Source organism: Bubalus bubalis, chromosome 13 (assembly GCF_019923935.1).
Source record: "Bubalus bubalis isolate 160015118507 breed Murrah chromosome 13, NDDB_SH_1, whole genome shotgun sequence".
NCBI lineage: Eukaryota > Metazoa > Chordata > Mammalia > Artiodactyla > Bovidae > Bubalus > Bubalus bubalis.
The window spans coordinates 67529960-67552218 of NC_059169.1; the positions used below are offsets into that span (position 1 = coordinate 67529960).

The 22259-nt window shown below is 45.2% G+C and overlaps 1 long non-coding RNA gene across 2 annotated transcripts in view; it reads right to left on the minus strand.

Moving 5' to 3' along the window:
* The window catches only part of LOC102395459, a 358379-nt gene extending 337648 nt beyond the window's left edge, over positions 1 to 20731 (minus strand). Inside the window, exons 1-2 of one of the 2 annotated variants that reach the window (XR_006639909.1) lie at positions 18951 to 20731; positions 1766 to 1862 (exon numbers count right to left, since the gene is read on the minus strand). This is a non-coding gene — a long non-coding RNA (uncharacterized LOC102395459). Of the gene's footprint in view, positions 1 to 1765; positions 3168 to 18950 lie in introns of those variants that run through there. The other variant, XR_006639908.1, reaches the window with a different exon arrangement.
* Positions 20732 to 22259: the final 1528 nt, after the last annotated feature.

Below are 22259 nucleotides of genomic sequence, written 5' to 3' on the forward strand. Positions count from 1 at the left end.
ACAAAAATACTTTGTTATCAGCCTTCAAGAAAGATGTCAGATATTAATTTGAGGCTAGAGTATGGCAGGAGTAGGGGCAGGGAAGAGAGGGTAATAGAAAATCTCCCCATGGATTGGTCATGAACATGATCTGAGATCATGAACCTGTATGGAAAGATTTAGTGTAACTAGATTGTTAGAGAATGTAACAGAGAAAAGGTATCATTATCTACAAACCATGATGCAAACTAAATAGAGCTATGAACAGGTATAAATTTGAAGGAAGCCGAAGCCATGCAGCAGCCTAAACTTCACTTGGCCTTATCAGAAACAGAAATCTGCCACATGAACAACACACATTTCAATGAAGAGCTGAATGAGTCCAGCAGAAAAGGAGAGAAAGTAGTCAAGAGAGTTCAGAACACTTGCATGGAGCTCAGCATAGCCTGGCATCATTGGCACTGTTGGCCATACTCAATCAAAGTGCAGAGGGGAAGCAAGGAAGGCAGGAGAAGCATCTAGAATAGGCGATTCTGTGGGCTAAACTGTGAACCCTGCATACATTCTCTGCTGCTCTCAGCCCCTCTGACCAGGAGTCATGAAGCCTCATTTCCCCTGAGTTCTGCCAGGCTTCATACCCAGTGAAATCTGATGAACTAGGATAAGTTAACAGCCTCCAGCCTCTCCCAGGTGGATCTTGAAAGTGACTGGTTATCTCAGAGGTGATCCCTGAATACCTGGACATCCTTGGTCCTTCCATCTCTGGCTTCAGCAACACACTTCATAGAACTTGGTGTCTGCCTTAGTTTCCCTCAAGTTTACCACCAGGTCGTGTCCCGGTTGAGTTTCACCTGGCTGAACCCTGACACTTTGCTGTCGATGCTGAATCTGGGCCTCCTGCATCTGCAGCCCAGGGACAGTTTTGGGGGGTGCTACTACCATCCCAGTCTTCCTCAATAGAGAACTGGACCACAGGTCTTGAGTTCAATCTGGAACTTTACAAATCTCATTAAACATGGTCATTAAACTTGTGAATTCCCATTTCCTTGTCTGAAAATTAAGGTTACTATTCACTACCTGCCCCACCTTTGATGGTGGTTAAATAAAAGCAAGCTAATGAATTAAACTGTGCTGCCTCCCTTCAATCCAGGCCTTATTTTTGCCACCAGCTTTCTCATTTCTCCAGGAATGATCCCCCTCTGTAGGCATTTCCCCCATATCCACCTTGTGGATATTCCAGATGGACAGCCACGTAAAGGTTTAGAACACTCTGGAATAGTCTGAATGGCTAGAAACATAGCAAGGGTTTAGCTAAGCCCCTAGGTAGAAGGAAATTACCATGAGTGACAGATTCTTCCAATCTTAAGTAGAGCAGCTCACCCAGGAAATAAGTTCACATGTGCACAGAGTGAAAAGCCTCATAGACCCAACCGGTCTCACTGAGCTCAAGTCACTCCCACTGGAACCACTGTCAGCAGAGCCACCTTTGCAAACAATAGGCAGCTTTAAACATAATGAGCTGTATGTATCTACCTAATGTGGCCAAACAGCAATACGACCTATTTCATAATGCACTTGGCAAAACCAAACGGATACAGTTAAGACCATGGTCCATGGAGTCGCAAAGAGTCAGACACAACTTAGCAACTAATCAACAACAAGACCGTTAGAGAAAGTTGCTCTGAAAAAATAAGCAAAAAAGCATCCTGTTCAACAACATATCTAAACGTCCAATATATTGCAAACAAATCAAGAGGAATAGAGTTTCCCAACAAGTAAGACTTACCCTTCTCTCGAAAATGGTTTAAAACCAGAGTCGTTCGTCATGATGAAGTTTGGTCCTTGAACAGAAGCTCTATTTTCCACAGAGGAAGGATGCTCAGCTGATGGAGAAAACAAGCAAATGCTACATGTCAGGCATTGGGTTAGGAACTTCCGTCTACTTTCTCAGTTAGTTCTCACAAAATGCCAGAAGCCAGATAAAGAAATCAGTTCAGAGAGAATTCGTGACGCACCAAGGGTGCATAGCCAGCAAATGTGGGAGTTAAGGACTTTTCCATCTCAGCCCACAGACTTCTCTGTAAAAGGCAGATGTAAAGCAAAGTACTTCCTACTCCTGTTAGCCCAACAAAGCTCGTCACACGTGTACAGTTGTCCTTGTGGGGGTGGGGGAGCCACAAGGTGGGAACTCGACTGAGAATGTCAGAATGGGCTACACTTCTGCTTTCACTCATGAGTCATGGTTACCATTTTGTGCTTATGAAACCACAACCAAAATGGCACTGTAGGGGGTAATTGCATTTTAGTAATTCAAAAAAATTACACCTCTACCTTGCACAGTAGACTCTAGCCCTGAGATTTCTATTACCGAAGACTATCAAAATGCAATGCCAACCAAGAGGTCAGCATGGTGGTGGTGAATATGTAAACTGTACAGACCTTTGGGCAAAAGCTATCAAAATTTAAGACATAGAAATCTTTTGGCCTAATATTTTCTCATCTAGAAACTTAACTATAGTAAGGTACTCAAAAATCTGTAGATAAAGACATTCATTTCAGGATTGTTTATAAACGTGAAAAATTGAGAGCAATGCAATGGGAACTGGTTAAAAAAATTATAGTACACATATAAAATGGAATATTCCACAGCCACTAAAAAATACAAATGTGCGTTGACATAAAAAATATGCCCAAGATATGTTCCTGAGAGAAAAAAAGCATATTGTAAGACAGCATGCATAAATTATTCCATTTTTGTAAATAATAAAACATATGGTTGTATATGTGTAGGGAGAAAATCTGGAATAATATCCACCAAACTAGTCACAGTGGCTTTTTCTGGGGGATGGAACTAGGAAGGGTCCTACTTTCTATTTTTTATTATTTCTGCACTTCTAGAAATTCTTCTTATATGACTATTTTTATCATTAAAAAAAAATTAAAAGGGGGCTTCCCTAGTGGCTTAGTGGTAAAGAATCTGCCAAGGCAGGAGACATGAGTTGGATAACTGATCTGGGAAGATGCCACATGCCGAAAGCAACTCAGCCCATGCACCACAACGACTGAGTCTGTGCTCTAGAGCCCGGGAGGTGCAACTGCTGAAGTCTGCATCCTCTAGAGCCCCTGCTCTGCAACAAGAGGAGCCACCATACAGAAGCCTGAGAATCATAACTAGAGTAGCCCCTGCTGCCCTAGAGAAAGCCCACAAGGCAACGAAGACCCAGCACAGCCAAAAAGAAATGATTTTTTTTAAAAATTAACAGGGTCTTCCCTGGCAGTCCAGTGGTTAAGACTCCACATTGCCAATGCCAGGGGCTCAGGTTAAATACCTGCTCAGGTAACTAAGATCCCACATGCCAGGCATTGTGGCCAATAAATTAACAAATAAAACGAAAAATAAATTAAAAAAAATTTTTTAATAAATCCAAAAAATTAACAAAGATTTGTGTTCTATTTTTAGTTTGGGGCTGGGTGTTTGGGATATGAGACAACCAATATTTCAAGTCTAGAACCAGAAAGGAGACTAAAGGGAACTGAAAATCTCCAAAACGTGAATCTTATGTGAGAAACTATTTGAGTAAGAATTTGCTGGTAGCTTTCAAACACACAGCTGCAGATATATATATTGCTGATGATCCAAAACTGTCTTTGAGATTTCTGGGGGAAACGGCAGAGTTAGAGTATATTTGTCTGACTCCTCTCCCTGAAATTTATTTAAGCAAACAAAAATCAATTCTGTTCATGGTTGGGTCTATCGTTTTCAAGTCAGCAATCAAATTTATTTTCAAGGAGATTCTCTAAAGGGGTGTTTGGGGGTCTCCAACCTTAATGTAAAGACTCATTATATCATACAGACAAAGCTAACTGTGTCTCCCAGTCAGCTCCATTTCTGGAAGCATCTGAAGGTTACGTGTTTTTTCTTTCTTAATTTATTTATTTATGTGGCTCCTTATTACAGTGCTTGGGCTCCAGAGCACACAGGCTTGGTAGCTGTGGTTGCCCTGAGGCAAGTGGGATCTTAGTTTCCCAACCAGGGATCAGAGCCTCATCCCCTTCGTTGGAAGGCAGATTCTTTACCAGCAGACCACCAGGGAAGTCCCTGAAGGTTATATGGTAAGGCTACGCACTGTAGCAAGTACAACTCCCACAGCAAAGCTGAGTGGTAGAACCACAGAGGGTCTGAGACCTGGATGCCCAGCTGCCCACCTGGCTGCCTAAAGACCTCACAAGGTGGATTACCAGTGAATTGGGTCTAATTTCAACAGATTCAACAGAGTGATTCTGATTTCCATCTCATTCTGATTTCCATGTATGAACTTACTGCCTTAGAGAGGCTGATACACGTAACTAGATTTCTAGAGAATTCACTGGCAATGAAAATGATCTGTCGATTAAATCAGCTAGTATGTGTGATAGCACAGAGGCTCCTCTCTCCTTTTGAACAAATTAATGGCAAGTTCAGTATTATCTGGAAGTTATACTTCAAGCAGGGGCTTCCCAGGTGGCTCAGTGGGTGAAGAATCCATCTGCAATGCATGAGACACAGGAGACTCAGGACCAATCCCTGAGTTGGGAAAATCCCCTGGAGGAGGGCATAGCAACCCATTCCAGTATTCTTGCCTGGAGAATCCCATGGGCAGAGAAGCCTGGTGGGCTACAAACTGCACGCATAGCTTCACATCAGAAGCAGGAAGTTACATAACCTGAACGTGAAATGACATCTGGTCCCCAACAGGCCGATGCCTGCATCTCCGCAGTATAGTCCAAAAGGCCCAGATGCTGTTCCTCCAAGCAGCCAAGACATCCTCTCTCAAGGACACGACTGACTTCTGGTTCTCCATTGCCCTTTCTGTGCCCCCTTTCTGAATCACGGTACATCACAATGGATTCGATTTCTGCTGTTTGTTTGTGTGTTTGTTTACAATCATATTCTATTTCTGCCTCCATGAGCTCATTCACTGAATCATCCTGGGTGTGATGTCTGATGCCTGCAAGTTTACAAACAGACCGTTTCTGACTTAGCTTTCTCAGATCACTAATCAAACAATCATATGCAGATTTTACTAGCTCGACATTGAGAGGATATGATAGTCAGGATACGATACGCTATGCTGAGGTAACAAGCAAATCCAAAGCTCATCAATTCAGTACAACATTTGTGTCATATCCTTGCAAGGTCTGATGTGAGATGGCAGGACCCATCTCCATCAGACGTGTCTGGATTCAGGCTCCATCCGTTCTGTGTTCTACATATTAAGATCATGGCATCTGGTCCCATCACTTCATGGGAAATAGATGGGGAAACAGTGGAAACAGTGTCAGACTTTATTTTTCTGGGCTGCAAAATCACTGCAGATGGTGACTGCAGCCATGAAATTAAAAGACGCTTACTCCTTGGAAGGAAAGTTATGATGAACCTAGATAGCATATTCAAAAGCAGAGACATTACTTTGCCAACAAAGGTCAATTTAGTCAAGGCTATGGTTTTTCCAGTGGTTATATATGGATGTGAGAGTTGGACTGTACTGTGGTGTTGGAGAAGACTCTTGAGAGTCCCTTGGACTGCAAGGAGGTCCAACCAGTCCATCCTAAAGGAGATCAGTCCTAGGTGTTCATTGGAAGGACTGATGCTAAAGCTGAAACTCCAATACTTTGGCCACCTCATGCAAAGAGTTGACTCATTGGAAAAGACTCTAATGCTGGGAGGGATTGGGGGCAGGAGGAGAAGGGGACAACAGAGGATGAGATGGCTGGATGGCATTACTGACTCGATGGACATGAGTTTGAGTAAACTCTGGGAGTTAGTGATGGACACGGAGGCCTGGTGTGCTGCGATTCATGGGGTCACAAAGAGTCGGACACAACTGAGTGACTGAACTGAACTGAACAGGCTGACTGCAGCAGCCAGAGACAAAGATGGAGGAGAGTGCTGATTCCTAAGAGCCTCAAAGTGACACCTGACTTCCTGTCCACATCTCACGGACCAGAGCCAGTCATGTGACCAATCTAAGTGCAAAGGAGGCTGGGAAATGTGGTGGACCACTGGATTATCTGGAGAGAGCTGGCTGCCTCTGAAATAGAAAGCTACGTGATTTCCAGGTTTTTACAAGCTCTTTACTCTCACCCATGTACACCAGCAATAGTTGTAATCAGAGGGCACTTGAAGCTTCTGAACTGCCCTCTTAGCTCCTGTCTGTCTTCACTGAATCAATATAATGCAGCTCATTTATCGAGGGTCTAAAAATCTAGGTTAGACTGGAATACAGAGTAAGATTCAGCTTCACCCTTGAGAATAGAGGGACTTCCCTGGCGGCCCAGTGGTTAAGGCTTCACCTTCCAATGTAGGGGATGTGGATTTGATCCCTGATCAGGGAGCTGGGATCAAAGGGGCATCCCAGGTGGCACTAATTGTAAAGAACCCAGCTGCCAGTGCAGGAGACATAAGAGACGTGGGTTCGATCCCTGGGTTGGGAAGATCCCCTGGAGGCGGGCATGGCAACCCACTCCAGTATGCTTGCCCGGGAAATTCCATGGATAGAGGAGCCCGGTGAGCTATAGTCCACAGCGTCGCACAGAGTCGGACACAAGTGACTTGAAGGAGTACACACACACACACAGGGAGCTAAGATCCCATGTCTCACAGCCAAAAAACCAAAACTTAAAATAGAAGCAACATTGTAACAAAGTAAATAAAGACTTCAAAATTGGTTCACATTAAAAAAAATTTTTTTTAATCTAGCAATAGAGACCTTACAATAATAAAAGCAGTATTATAGGGATATACGGAGAAGGCACTGGCAATCCACTCCAGTACTCTTGCCTGGAAAATCTCATGGACAGAGGAGCCTGGTAGGCTGCAGTCCATGGGGTCGCTGAGAGTCGGACACGACTGAGCGACTTCACTTTGACTTTTCACTTTCATGCATTGGAGAAGGAAATGGCAACCCACTCCAGTGTTCTTGCCTGGAGAATCCCAGGGATGGGGAGCCTGGTGGGCTGCCGTCTATGGGGTCGCATAGAGTCAGACACAACTGAAGCGACTTAGCAGCAGCAGCAGCAGCATAGGGATATACAACTATAACACAAAATATATAATATATATAAATACAGTATAAATATATATAATACATGTTTAAAGATATACAACCGTAATACAGAGGAAAATTAAATGGTGACTAAATGTACAAATCAAGTTTCATTAGAGAAATAATTACACCAGGAAGAATATGGGGTATGAGCTTGGGGAAGGCAGAATTCTGACTAAGCTTGCAAAGGCTCCTGAAAGGCAGAGGCAAGGGAAGAGAATAGGGAAGGCAGGGGGTGTGACTGTGACGTCATGGGTCGGGGAGCAGGGGGGAGGCGTTTGATGTGTCTGGAACATCAGTAAATGCAGGTGAAGAAGTGGCTGGAGCTGGGGTGGTAAGTTAGCATGAGGCTGTGACTGCCCTGGGCTGGTCTGGACTTTGGTGTAAAAGCCACAGGGACAACCTGCGGGTCTGGGGGAAAGGAAAGTACCCAAGCCTCCTTTAGAAAGACCAGCCAGGAAGCAGACTCGAGACCAGCCAGGAAGCTGCTGCAGCGGCTCCAGAGAAGGTCCTGATTCCGACGGCCCATCTCCTGCCAGGAGCCTCCTGCATTTGAATCTGCCCAGGTGCCGAAGACCGCAGAAGCTTTCTAGGTGGACACGCACAGACATGCCATTACCTGTCCAAACTCATCTCTTCTCGACACCATACTCAATGCCATCAGCAAATGCCATCAGCTCTGCCTCCAGAACAAACCCTGAATCTGACCACTCCTCCCAGCTCCTGCCCTCCCAACTGAACCCAAGCCTCCTTCCTGTCTCAAGAGCACCACACGTGCCCTCTGGCCTTTCAGAGACCACACTGCTCTTACCCTGAGCCGTCCACGCTGCCTCGCCCCCAGCCCCACACCAATGCCCGGCATGCAGCAAGCCCTCAGCAAAGACATGTGTGTTCATGAAGCAGCTGAGCATGCTTAGTCACTCAGTCGTGTCCAACTCTATTCGACCCCATGGACTGTAGCCCACCAGGTTCCTCTATCCGTTGAATTTCCCAGGCAAGAATACTGGAGTGGGTTGCCATTTCCTTCTCTAAGGCATCTTCCCAACCCAGGGATCAAATCCATGTCTCCTGAGTCTCCTGTACTGGCTGGCAGATTCTTTACCACTGAGCCACCTGGGAAGCCCCAATGAAGCTGCTAATAAATGGCAATATCAGAACATCAAGTGAAATAAAAATGAGGTTTACAGGCTAAGAGGCTGAGCTCCATTGCTCCTTATGGACCTTAACAAATATCTCAGACCCCATTCTCATTCTAAGCACCTCCACTCAGGTTTAATTCAGGCTCAGCTTGGCTTCTTCCTCAAAGGCAGGACAGGGGTATTTCTCAAGAGTGACCAGAGGCCAAAGGAAATGCCCGAGAGTCCCACAGAGCCAGAACAGCCACCTGGCAGGTGCCTCCCTGCACCTGACTGGGAGGGGGAGAACAGTGAAGGTGCTACCACCCAGACCAGTGAGGAGGGAGAAGGTGGTGAAGGGGGCCCTGGCCCCCAAGACAGGACACTGGGTCTTGGGGACTGTGTCCGCTCCCAGCCTGCGCATCACTGACCCTCTCAGATCTCATAGGTGTTTCATAAATAAAAGAACATGACCCCTGGTGTCCTTGAAAAGGGAAAGTGTTAGTCACTCAATCACATCCAAATCTTTGCAACCCCATGGACTGTAGCCCACCAAGCTCCTCTGTCCATGGGGATTCTCCAGGCAGGAATACAGAGTGGGTTGCTATTCCCTTCTCCAGGGGATCTTCCCAACCCAGGGATTGAACCAGCTCGCCTGCATCATGGGCAGATTCTTTACTACTGAGCCACGATAAAACAAAGTGATGTTTGGGCAAACAGCTTGCACCCTGAGTGTGGATAAAGATGTCTGACCACGTGTCCACTCAGGATGGGGGGACAGAGTCCCTCCCTGTGCAAGGGGGAAGGACAAGCTGATGCTTATAAGGAAGATGGGAAGGAAATTATTTGCAGTCATCTTGAGAGCCAACGAATGGTTCGCCTGCTCAGAAAGACTTAAAGATTGCATCTGTGATGCCTCCTGTTGTTTTGACAGAGTTCTTTTTTTTTTTTTTTAAGCTTAAAAAGGGGAGTAGAAGGAAATGTGACCATTAAGCTAGTAAATGAGCTTTTGGGAGGCCCCGCTGTATGATAAGCCATCATCAGCGGTTCCCAGCACACCACAGATCTCCCGTTTGCATGCCCAGGGCTGAGAGGACTCAAGTCACTGGGCCGTCTCTGGTCACAACTGAGTCCTGAGTTCACCTTTGCCTGTTTCAGGCTGTGTCCATTTCTCTTAAGATTCAGGTAAGAATGATTCAATAAAGACAACAAGAAAGAGAATAGACATGAGCGAGAATAAAAGGGAGAGAGAAAGTGTATGGTTTTGTACCAGGGGGAAAAAAAATCCATCTCTTTGCTTTCAGTACCTGATCCATTTCCTCCACCTGAAAGGTAGGATGTCAGGAACTCCCTACCTATAAATTAAGGACATCAGAAATCGACTGAGTGGCCTGACACATACCCTCCTGGGCTTCACCCCAGAAATTCTGATTCAGGGTATGCGTGGGTGTATTTATAGTGTGGGGGCACAGGAGGGCATAACATCTTTATTTTTAATGGCCCCAGGTGATCATGAGTCAAGCGAGTAAGTCGAAACTTCCCTGGCTGTTCGGTGGTTAAGACTCCACACTTACATTGCAAGGGGCACAGGTTCAATCCTTGGTCAGGAAACTAAGATTCAGCATGGGGGATAAAACACACACACAAAAAAGAGACAGAGAAAGAGTATAAGTTGTGACCCACCCTAATGGGGAAGAGGGTCTGAACTGACACTGGCCACAGAAGGTTTTGCCTACTGAGCAAGATTCCTTCTAGAAGAGTCACTTATCAGCCATGCGTAGCTCCAAGTTACAGAGGCTCACAAGACCCCAGAATATTAGCCTGAAGACATTAGTCAAGGTCTTTATCAGTAGCAGCTGTGAATTTGAGTATTGAGTTGGCTTCCAATATCCCTGTCCTCCCACTCTCAGCCTCTCCTGACTCCATCCATTCATCAAGGAGGTACTGAGCACCAGGCCCCACCCAGCAGAGGCCCCAGGACACAACAGAGATAGTCCTCCCCTCCTAGCAGGTGCTGTTCCAGTGGAGAGGAGCAGGAAGCAGTCATTCCACAGACAGCCGTCTAAGAGCTATAATTAACATGGGCCAGGAAGCATATGGAATGACCTCTTTTTCTCCATCGTTGTGTCAAGCTTCAAGGGCACAAAGCTTCATCAGTCACAACACCTAGGTTCCAGAAACCCACCACCTATTAGGGGAGACACACTAACAGGCCATTCTAAACTAGAATGTATATGGAGGACAGTATGAGGTTTCCTAAAAGACTAAAGCTAGAGCCAGCAGATGACCCTGCAGTCCCACTCCTTGGCCTATACCCAGAGAAAACCCTAATTTGAAAAGATACATGCACCCCAGTGTTCAATGCTCGGGACATGGAAGCAACTTAAATATCCATCAACAGAGGAATGGATAAAGAAGATATGGCACCTATAATCAATGGACTGTTAATCATAAAAAAGAATGAAATAATGTCATTTGCAGCAACATGGATGGACCTAGAGATTGTCATTACTGAGTGAAGTCAGACGGAGGGAAACAAATATCACGTGACATCACTCACATGTGGAATCATTTTTTAAAAAATGAACTTATTTACAAAACAGAAATAGTTATAGATATAGTAAACAAACTTATGGTTACCAGGGAGTATTAGACGGGGATAAACTGGGAGACTGGGATTGATATATATACACACTACTATGTCCAAAACAGACAGCTAATAAGGACCTACTGTATAGCATAGGGAACTCTACTCAATACTCTGTACGATCTATATGGGAAACGAATTTAAAAAGAGAGTGGATATATGTATATGTGTAACTGATTCACTTTGCCAAACACCAGAAACTAACACAACACTGTAAATCAACTCTACTCCAATAAAAATTAACAGCAACAACAACAAAAAAAAACACTAGAACGTAAAATGGAAATTAGAAAAGATATAAAACTCTCATGAGAGAATTAAGAGAGAGAATCTGCAAGCACGCAAGATGCTTAGAAGAGTGCCTGGCACGTAGTACATACTCAGCAAATATGAAGCATCATTATTAGAAGGTGATGCACGTAGGGTATGCTGCAGGTAGAATGAAGCAGCGTAGGAGCACCTGGCTGAGGTGGTTGGGAAACGACCAAAAGGAAATGACGCCTGAGCCGGGTTCCAAAGGCTGACCAGGAAGCATCAGTCTCTAGCATCTCAGCTGGAGGATGCGGATAACAAGGGCCAGCCTCCTCGGTGTTCTCAGCGCGCCCCAGGCGCTGTGCCGTCCTCACTTCACAGGTGGGGCCCCAAAAGGTCTAACAGCTAAAGATCACAAGCACAGCATGCGGAAGACCAAGGGCCTTATGCCATCTTAAGACCTGAAGCCAAGGGCATCTTAATCTAGAGGCTAAGTTTTTTCTAGTCATTATATGGTGGCATTTTAAAAAGTATATAACTTCTGGGACGTCCCTGGCAGTCCAGTGGTTAAGACTGACTGCACCTTCCAATGCAGAGGGTACAGGTTCAATCCCTGGTCAGGGCGCTAGGATCCCACATGCCAGGCGGCCCAAAACCATAAAACAGAAACAACATTGTAACAAATTCAATAAAGATTTTTTAAATGGCCCACTTTTTAAAAAAAATCTTTTTAAAAATTTAAAAAAATAAAAAGATATAACTTCAATAAAGAACAAAGAATGTATAAATAGTCATGTACCCGCAACCTGTAATTCTTATAATCATTTTCATATGCGCTTCCGTTACTTTTTGTAAAGGCACCAAAACACTATGGAAATATCCTCTTTGGACTTCTCTCCAATTCCATTGCTCTCCTTCCTCAAAGATCACCTCTACGTGGCCCTGCTGTGACGCTCAGCTCTCATTGGACCACATGTATAGGTATCCAGAAACAGTAAGATACTGTAACAGTAAGTAACAAGTTGTACTGTGTGTTTTAAATAGCCACTTAAACTGTCTCATTCCCTATGGGGAAAGTTATTCTGTAACTTGCCTTTTTTCAGGCCACATTACACTTTGCATGTGATATGATAAGACTTAGACTGGATTCCCAGTATTCTATCTCATGCCACTGCAGATGTGTTGGTGGGGAGGAGCCCGCTGATGGACACTAAGCTGTTTCTACCTTCCCACCACCAGTAACACTACTGCTCTGAACATCATTAAACAAGGAAAGAACTTCTTCAGAAGCTTAACCTTTCACCTTAGTATGTTATTAATCCCCTGGGTGTGTGCTCAGTTGCTAAGCCGTGTCCATCTCTTGGCAACCCCATGCACTGTAGCCCGCCAGGCTCCTCTGTCCACAGGGCTTTCCAGGCAAGAATACTGTAGTGGGTAGCCATTCCCTTCTCCAGGGGATCTTCCTGACCTAGGGATCAAACCTGCATCTCCTGCATTGGCAGGTGGATTCTTTACCATCTGAGCCACCAGGGAAGTTACTAATTCCCTAGGGAAATATTAAGAAAAAAAATGGAGATCAGGTACAGACAGGTGCCCTAGAGCAAGCATGTAGGAAAACCCCTCCCACCTATACTGATGAGTCCTTGAAAACTGAAGGGACTTTGCTTCATTTGATAGATATAAGCACAAATGAGCCATAACCTGGTTAATCTCTTCAGAGTCTCAAAGTTTCACAGCGGAGAGGACAGTCCTCTTGGCCATAGATGAGAATCACCTGGAAAGGTTTAGCATCACCAGAGATGCATGATTTCATCAGTGTGGGCATGGTTCCATCGGCACCATTGGTTCCTCACATCTGGCTGGAAGCCCTGCCCTGGTAAACATGCCACGAGTTCACGTCCACCTTGGGACAGACAGGACCGCTCCTCTCCCACCTTCTTGGAACTCTCCTCCCAACCCCCATGGCACGCCCACCCCACCCGTTCCAGGCTGCACAGAAGAGAAGAGCCTGTGCTGGCTGCCCCAGGTGCTCTGGTCTTCCTCTGGGTGCCCTGGCAGAAATTTTGTCACAGGGATACTGAAAGAACACAGCAAACTCCCGGACTGCATTCATATGTGCTACTGGAAGCTGAGAAGGAAACTCTAGTCAAGGAAAAACTAGGAGAGGAGGAGCAATATTACAACTGCATACACTCAGTGATCAGGGCATTTATATTGGGTTGACCAAATAGTTCATTTGAACAAGGTTTTTGACCAACCCAATATCATACAAAGTATATGACTCTTGTGTCTGGGAAGAACAGTAGCCAATACCAGAGTTTACAACAACGTTGATAGGGAACTCAGGCATCTATGCCCATTAACAATTGAATAAACAAGGTTCCAAAGACGGGAATCAGGGCTTCCAGACTTTGAGATTTTACGTATCAGTAAAAGAAAAAAATAATAATAAAAATGTAATGGTGAGACAGGTTATTTATCTTGTCCATTGACATTTTTAAATGCCACCTCCTATCACCATCTAAAAACAAAAGAAGAATAACAACAACAATAACGAAAAGAAAATAAAGACCCTTATCTTAGAATAAAGTCCTTAAAACTGAATAAGTTTAGCCTTAGACAAAATGTAATCCATTGTTCTTATTTTTCTGCATTTTAATGCAGATGGTGAAAACTTTGTCCTAGGCTGGTGCAGCAGGGAACTCTTGAGCTGGAGCACACAATTTTAGAATGACAAAATATCTTTCAAATAACCATGTTCAACCAGCCCTATGATGCTTGAGTTCCCTGTGTAACATACTTGAGCAGCATGTGTCCAGCTAGTTGTAAGAACAACATTCTGATCAGACCATTTTGACACATGGACATCTTGACATGTGGAGTATAATATTATAATTGAGGCTTTTAGGTAATGGTAGAAAAAACCAACCACTCCAGAATTCAAAAACGTGAATCAGTGTTTTCAACTCTCACCCCAGCTCTACCCCAGAGGCCCGTCACTGATCATCAATATCACCATATCTCTGTCTTCAAGCAAATCAAAAGGGACAAGTGACAGGGGTGGGGTGGGGGCCCCACAGATCTATCAAGAATGGGACCTGAGTCAGGGAAGAGCTATGAGTCAGGAAGAGGATTGGGATGGGGGCAGAGGCGGGGGGGAATGGACCAAAGGCATCTATTTCACACTCAGTTCAAAACAGATGAAAGTCTAATAAGTAGGATTAAAATCATTTGTTATGTTCTACTATTGCCAAAAAATCAATTAGTGTTGATTCTCTCCTAAAAGGCTTATCACAATGGCCATGGTGACAATTCACGGCAACACAGCATGAAAGTTTCCATAACATCAAGATGGTGGTGTCGATTGCAGAATCTGGTATGATTATCCCCAATAACAATCATCTAAAGCCTCTTGGATGGTCAGTGGACAATAACAGCCAATGGACATGAGCTTGAGCAAACTCCAGGAGATGGTGAAGGACAGGGAAGCCCGGTGTGTGGCAGTCCATGGATTTGCAAAGAGTTGGACTGAGCGACTGAACAACAGCAACGAAAGTCACTTTAGACATTTTTGCAACTGTTAGAAAGATCTTCCCTATGGGCAACAAAGATGTATATCTCCGTGGCTTCTGCCAAGATCCCAGATCTCACCAAAAGGGCCTCATGAAAAGAAACTGATTCCTCTTCCTCATGACAGTGCTTCAGATCATCACACCTTCCCCCAAATCACGCCTTCAGGCCAGGGCCTCAGTCCTCCATGAGTTCCTGATGTCATGTGGTTTCACATCCCCTCCCAGCCTTGCACACCATCCTCTGGGTATGCTTCCACTTGTCTCGAGTGTTCTGCCAGAGCAGCACACAGAACCCGATTCAGTTCTCCAGACGGGGCCCTCCCAGGGATCCCTCGACCTCTCCGTGCAGGATGCGCTCTCTGTTCACCCACCCTAAGAGCACCCTATGTTTTTTGTCAGCCAGGTCCCACCACTGATGACGTCAGCACGTGGACCTACGCCCGGGTCTTCCAGCGTGTAAGCCGGGACACCCCGCCCTGCGCCACACAGTCTCGAGGCTCCCTTGCTGTGCAAGGAGCACGCTAAGCTCCCTTAGCGCACGCTAAGTCGCTTCAGTCGTGTCTGACTCTGCCACACCATGGACTGTAGCCCGCCAGGCTCCTCTGTCTATGGGGATTCTCCAGACAAGAATACTGGAGTGGGTTGCCATGCCCTCCTCCAGGGGATCTTCCCAACCCAGGGATCGAAGCAGCATCTCCTACATCTCCTGCATTGGCAGGCGGGTTCTTTACGGCTAGCACCACCTGGGAAGCCCTGAGGCTCCCTTGGCCCTGTCCTAACAGGAAAGGGAGATGTGAGCACAGCACTGCTGGGGGGGAGCTCCATCCAGAACCAGACACAGGGCTCAGACTGAGATGCACTCCTTCCCTTTGCTCCAGTGAGTGCTGGTTTGTTGTTGTTGCTTGTTGTTCAGTCACTAAGTCGTGTGTGACTCTTCTGAGACCCCATGGACTATAGCCCACCGAGCTCCTCCTTCCACGACATTTCTCAGGGAAGAATACTGGAATGGGTTTCCATGCCCTTTTCTAGGGGACTCTTCCTGACCCAGGGATCGAACCCAAGTCCTAGTATTGCAAGTGGATTCTTTACCGCTGAGCCACCTGGGAAGCCCAAGTGTTGGTTAGACTCCCTCTAAGTATTAATATAAGCAGCATGGCCTCCAGCTGCTGGGACCACATCTGAGTCTCTCCTGCTACCAGCCATAATCTCCCTGGCACAGCAATTGCTTGAAGGAATTGAAAGCTGGCAGTTCTTGGGAAATTGTACAGGACCCCTGGCTCCCCCACCCCCAGATTGCCTTTGAAGGTCGCCTGCCTGGGGACAGGTGTCTCACCCCCTCTCAGAGTCACAAACATCCCTGGGAACAGTAGGGGGAGTTGATATAGTGACATTCAATGCTTGAACAAGCAGCAAAAATTAGAGAAACTTCCAGGGGAATGAAATCAGTAGGAGATACATCATCTAACACTTTTGATTGACTTTTTCTCAGCGTGAAAATTTCTCTTCTACAATGAAAGTTCCCTGACTCTGCCCCCACTTCCCTTCACTGTATTTCCCTTTAAAGCATCTCATATGGTGGATGAGACAGTTATTAAGACATTAAGATTATGAAACACTTATAGATATGCATTTAACAATAGATCCTTGCAGCAAATGTTCTCATGGTGAATAAATCCTGATTAAGCTGGCTGTTGATCATAGATCCGAATACCTAACTAAATACACACACAAATACACACCAGCTGTAAAACCATCACAAGCTAGAGTCTCTAGCAAACTAGGGCTTCAGCTGTGAGAAGCTCCCCATTAGTGATAAAACTGCAGGGTGGAAGAAATTCACCAAATTCCTCATTTAGAACAAAATACCTTTTAAGAGTGTCCCAGAAGGATGTGGTCCATTCACTGGCCCAATGAATCTTAACTCCTCAACCATCCTCCCATCCTCTCCATTAATTCTGGATGCTGCCAGAAGCCAGCCTCCCGCATTCTCATTATTTCTATTAATATTAATAAAGATGGCGGAGCTAACAAAAAGAAACCATGTCTCAGCACAGAGGAGACCATCCCCCACCTCAGGACGTCAACACTCAGATTTCATTAGCATCCAGGTGACTTCTGCCAGGGGAAGAGTTGTGCGTGGAGACAAGACTCTGCTTCGATACACAATGTTTTCTTCTCATTATATGGACACTTCCAAGAATATTCTAAATGCAAAACAAATCAGGTGTGGCGTGAGGCTACAGAACATACTGTTCATGGTGGGAAATGGCAAGGTGGCTGCAGATGAGGAATTTGTGGTATGGCAGGTGCCCTGCCCACATGGCAAGAGTTTGCATTGAGAGGCTCCCTAGGGGTTTCCGTGCGGTTACACAAGCTTGGAAAGGACCTTACCCATAAGCCCTCAGCCTGAAGGAAACCAGATGGGCAGAAACCCTCCTCTGTTCTCCAGCCTGTGTAGACAGGAGGAGTGAGGACAGGGCAGGGTTCCCATCCACACCTGCCTGGGAAGCCAGGCCAGGGCTCTGCAGAACCACTTGGGCACTCAGAGATGAAAGCCCGTGGTTTGTCACAGAACTCTTGAGGTCTGCAGAAATGTCCAGGATTGTATGTTGCCTGATGTCCCCACCTAAAAAGTAGAGTCAGTCAGAGTCCAGGGACTGTGCAGGTATGTGTGTTGCAGATTGTGACCTCCTTCACTTCCTCCTGTTGAACTGCCGTGTTTCTCCAGGTGTGTGTGCACATGTGTGTAAGACAGAGAGACAGAGATGGGGACAGAGACAGACCTGACATTGACACAGCTAAGAACAGGAAGGTTGACTGAGTGATCAAGCCCCAGGTTACTGAACTTGGATTTGTCATTCAGTCCTTGAACACCTAAGACTGGGCATCGTGCTGTTACCTACATGCCCGTGTGCACACACAGAAACTGGGTTAAGAAAAAGACTCACTGCTATTTCTTCTGGTTTCTAGAGGAACAGGGAAGCCGAGGATGGAAGTGAGCTGAGCGTGAGAATTCCTGGCCAACTCCGCCCATTCTCTCCCATTTAAGGCTGACTTCGTGAGCTCTCAGCTGGCTCGCATAGCTCTGTATGACAAATGGCATCACTAGAGCACCATAGCAATGAGGTCTACTCCTGTGGGCCGGTGGGTGTTGAAAATGTGTCTCACTGGTCAGAAACCCCATATCACTTGCTTCTCTTAGTCCTAGATTCTTTAACTGCGAAGTCTATTTTGCCCCTACAGTCTGGGGACCCAAGAAAGCTACAGGGAAAGAGCAGAGTTGACCACAAACCCTTTCTTGTGTAAACAATCCATTTACATACAAAAGGAATAGGGCAGAACCTTACCCAGCAGCATTCTACCAAGCTCTGCAATTTGATCATTGACCTAGATGCCTGAGTTCTTGGAAAATTCCAGATGGCCTATACCAAATAATACAAGAATACATTCATGGTACATTAACAGATAGTTGGTGCTTCCCAGGTGGTTCAGTGATATAAAGAATCTGCCTACCAATGCAGGAGATGAGGGTTTGATCCCTGGGTCAGGAAGATACCCTGGAGATGGAAATGGCAACCCACTCCAGTATTCTTGCCTGGAGAATCTCATGCACAGAGGAACCTGGCAAGCTACAGTCCATGGGGTCACAAAAGAGTCAGACACAACTTAGCAACTAAACAACAACAGATAGTTTGTCTTCAAATAAGAATGTTCTAATCTTCCTTTAGCATCAGTAAAATAAGAATTGAACATTTCATCCTTCACTCCATGGTTATAAGTTGATACAAGCAGCCTGGATGAAATATTTCAGCATCTGTTTTCACAAAGTACAGGCACATGAAAACTGAAGTAAGGAGAGTTCCAATTGTGCCTGCCTGCATTGGCAAAATAAAGTCAACGTTGGAAGCACTGTCTGAAAATCCAGTCCTGAGACCATGAAGAGAACTCCATGTGAGTCTAGCATCAAAACAGGCTCTACAAGTAGGAAATAATTTAAATATTCAAAAAGAGATACAAATTAATTTGCCATCTGTCCATTTAGTGGATGCTTTTCAGGACACTGAGCAATTTAATCCACTTCCAAAAGGCAATCCTTATTAAATGTAGAGTCAAAAATTTGAAAGTGTCCGTGCCCTGAGCTGCCTGAGTTCTCAACAGAAAAAGTGTACTCCCCAGCTCAGCCACCTAATTGAGCCCTCTAGATACATCACAACACAAGTAACTCCCCAAAGGAGAAAATGCCCAAGGACTTGAAAAGAGAAAGTGTTTCACACCTGCAAGCCCAGAGAGGCCCACTCACCCTTGAATGTCAGGAAAGAAGAGGCCAAAAATGGCTCTTAAACAGGCAGCCCCTGGGGAGGGCACGGCTGTGTCTGCAGCTAGGAATTTTACTTCCTTTCGTCTCGGTGAGTAACATTCAGATCACAGCTCCAGCTGCTAGCAGATCTGTTCATGTGCCAACTGTGGCTGGTGAGGCCCTCCCTTCTCTACTAAAAATATATGACTGTGCTATGCTCAGCTGCATTCAACTCTTTGCTATCCTTTGGACTGAAGCCCACTAGGCTCCTCTGTCTATGGGATTTTTCAGGCAAGAACACTGGAGTGGGTTGGCATTCCCTCCTCCAGGGGATCTTCCTGACCCAGGAATTGAACTCGTGTCTCCTGTGTCTCCTCTGCATTGGCAGGTGGATTCTTTACTCGCTGAGCCATCTGGGAAACCCATACTAAAAATATATATTTCACCTCTTTTTCCAGAGCATGCCCAAGGGATGCTTTCCATCAATGCTAACTGTGAATATGATTCCTGGCACATTTAACTCTGAGGAACACTGATGTGAGGCCAGATTCAGCGACTCTTGACATCTCATAGGAATGACTTTCACTCTCATCTTCCCTGGGGCCCTTAGCAAACTGGAACCTTTAGCTGGGTATTAAACCATCAGCCATGATGGGGTGGGTGGGGAGGAAAGAAGGAACTTCCTAACCCTTTCCTATTTGGCTCATACAAGCTTCCTCAGAGAATAAGCATATTGAGAGGGAGTATTCTCACACAAGCCCAAAATGTATACAAACCAAGGATCTCAGGTCTTACTGCTTGTCTGCACTGCCACTGTCCCAGGGCAGATTCAGAAAAGTAAAGTAGGGGACTCCCCTGGTGGCCCAGTGACCAAGATTCCATGCTGCCAATCCAGGGGGCCCAGGTTTGATCTCTGGTCAGGGATCGAGATTCCACATGCCACAATCAGGAGTCTGCATGCCACAACTAAAAAAAAAAAAAAAATCCTACATGCTGCAACTAAAGATTCCCACATGCCACAACACAGATTAAAGATCCCGCCTGCCACAACTGAGACCCATTGCAGCCCATATCACTTTGGCCAGCAAGACTTCTCTTTACAGACCATTTCAGCAGCAGAGAGAAAGAAGAAGTCCTAATGATGCCAACGACAATGCTCTAAGCACTTTTCTCCATGCGTGAAGCTGGGCAGTGACCAAGGAAGATGAAACTGCATCCCCTTCAGGCCCGTTCATTGGCTGTTTTGAATGTCCAGGTATGGTGGCATTTACAAACTGAAGAGCTGAGCAGTCTGAACAATGAGTTAAACATCTATGTTCTCGAATAAACTTCGGGCAGATAAAAGTAAGGAGCTTCAGGCAGGAAAACACTGCCTTTATTTTTCTGGTTTGTTAGATGTGGTTCAAGTAAATGCCTCTTCTACTCTGTTAGCAGCTCTTCCTCTGTCCCCGCCCCATCTGAGCTTTCTTCTTGGTCTTCTGCAGAAAATCAAAAGGGTGGGAACCAGAGCTTAACATAGAGTCAAGTAAATGCTAAGTGTTGAAGTCCTCCAGCATGTACTAAGCACCATGATATCCAGGTCACAATATGCAGTATTAGCGTTACAATATGGCTCCATGGTAAATGAATTCCCACTCTTTTTGAGGAAAAAAGGGTGCATATTCTCTTGCATTCAGCAGAAACTCAGAAATCGTTTGATGCATATCTGCATGCATGATAGAGCCTGTAGTCATATTGTAGGTCAAAAGGCCCCCAGACCTTTCATGAAAGATTTATTTATTATTTATTTTTCGTTTCGGTTGACCTGGGTCTTTGCTGCCACCCATGCAGGTTTTCTCTAGTTGCACAAGCGGAGGCTACTCTCCAGTTACAGTGCACGGGCTTCTCACTGCAGTGGCTCCTCTTGCTGCAGAGCACAGGCTCTAGGGTGCACAGTCTTCAGAAGCTGCAGCTCCTGGGCTCTAGAGCACAGGCTCATTAGTTGTGGCACATGGGCTTAGTCGCCCTGGGGCCTGGGGGATATTTCTAGAGCAAGGGTCAAACACATGTCCCCTGCATTGGCAGGCAGATTCTTAACCACAGGACTACCAGTGGGAAAGCTCCACCCCCACAGCCTTTCTAAAAATGAAGACCATGCCAATTTTGCTCTCCCTGATCCCTCCACATGGTGGAAAGATCACACAGTTTTCACTGATAAGCATGAGTGAGAACAATATTATTTAATAGCAGAGTTTCTCCATAAGAAATCTGATGAAATGCCCGGTGAAAGTATTAAAAACCCTCAGGATACATTATTCAATATTCTTATAAACACTTGGTCCTATTTGTCTTTTCAAAGAATAAATACCTGTAAACACAACTGAGCTGTAAAAAGTACTACTTTATTTCAAGCCTATAAAAACTGGGCTGGTTTTCAGGTTACTATTGAGAGTCAATAAAAATACTGTCAAATCAAAATTCATTTCAAATCTCACCAAAGATTCCAATACCTTTCATAATAGAGGTAAATTGTTGTCCAATCTATTTGTCTCCAAATACATTCTTCTATAAAATTATACTGGGAAAAAGTGGGAAACTCAGACACAGAGTCCAGAATGTATGAAAATGGTTCAGCTCAGAACTAACACAGATGGTAGCTGGGCTGGTCAGCTTGCTTAGCTGCCTGATCATTTTGGACAGTTACAGGGTCTCTCTGAAGCCAGAGATATTGTACCCAGTAAGTTCTCTTGATCTCAAAGCCAGTCCCTCTGCATCTTCCTTGACCAGATGGAGATGCTCATTTTAAGTATGAAAGAGTTTACCCTGTGCATTATTTTATTCAATATGCTTGTTGATTTATTTGGAGACTCTTCCTTAGGGGTCATTGCCTAAATCTGTGTGTGTGCGTGTACATGCCAATGTGTATGGGTGTGTATAGGCGTGACAGCTCTTTACAATTTGGGGGTTCCTCCCTAACTGCACAAATTCATTCTTGAAACGACACTGGCAACTTCATTTTCATGCCCTGAAATACAAGTACACCAAGCATTCTGACTTTAATACCCTCAACCCATTTAAAACATCATCCACCACACAGCTGTCCTCCACCCTCCAAATTTATGTGTCTTCTGTTCCTATTTCCTGTTCTTCTTCTTCTTTTTAAGTATGGAGGTTTATTTTAAAGGAGCCTCAAACATCTCCATTCTTTTAATGGTTTGTTATTAGCTCTTCATCCCAGGCTAATAAAGAAGAGAGGTGACATTGTCTTTGGCCCTTTCTCGCTCCTTTCTGCCTTCTACGAGTGGCATCTTGTGAGCAGCTTCGGCTAGCCTG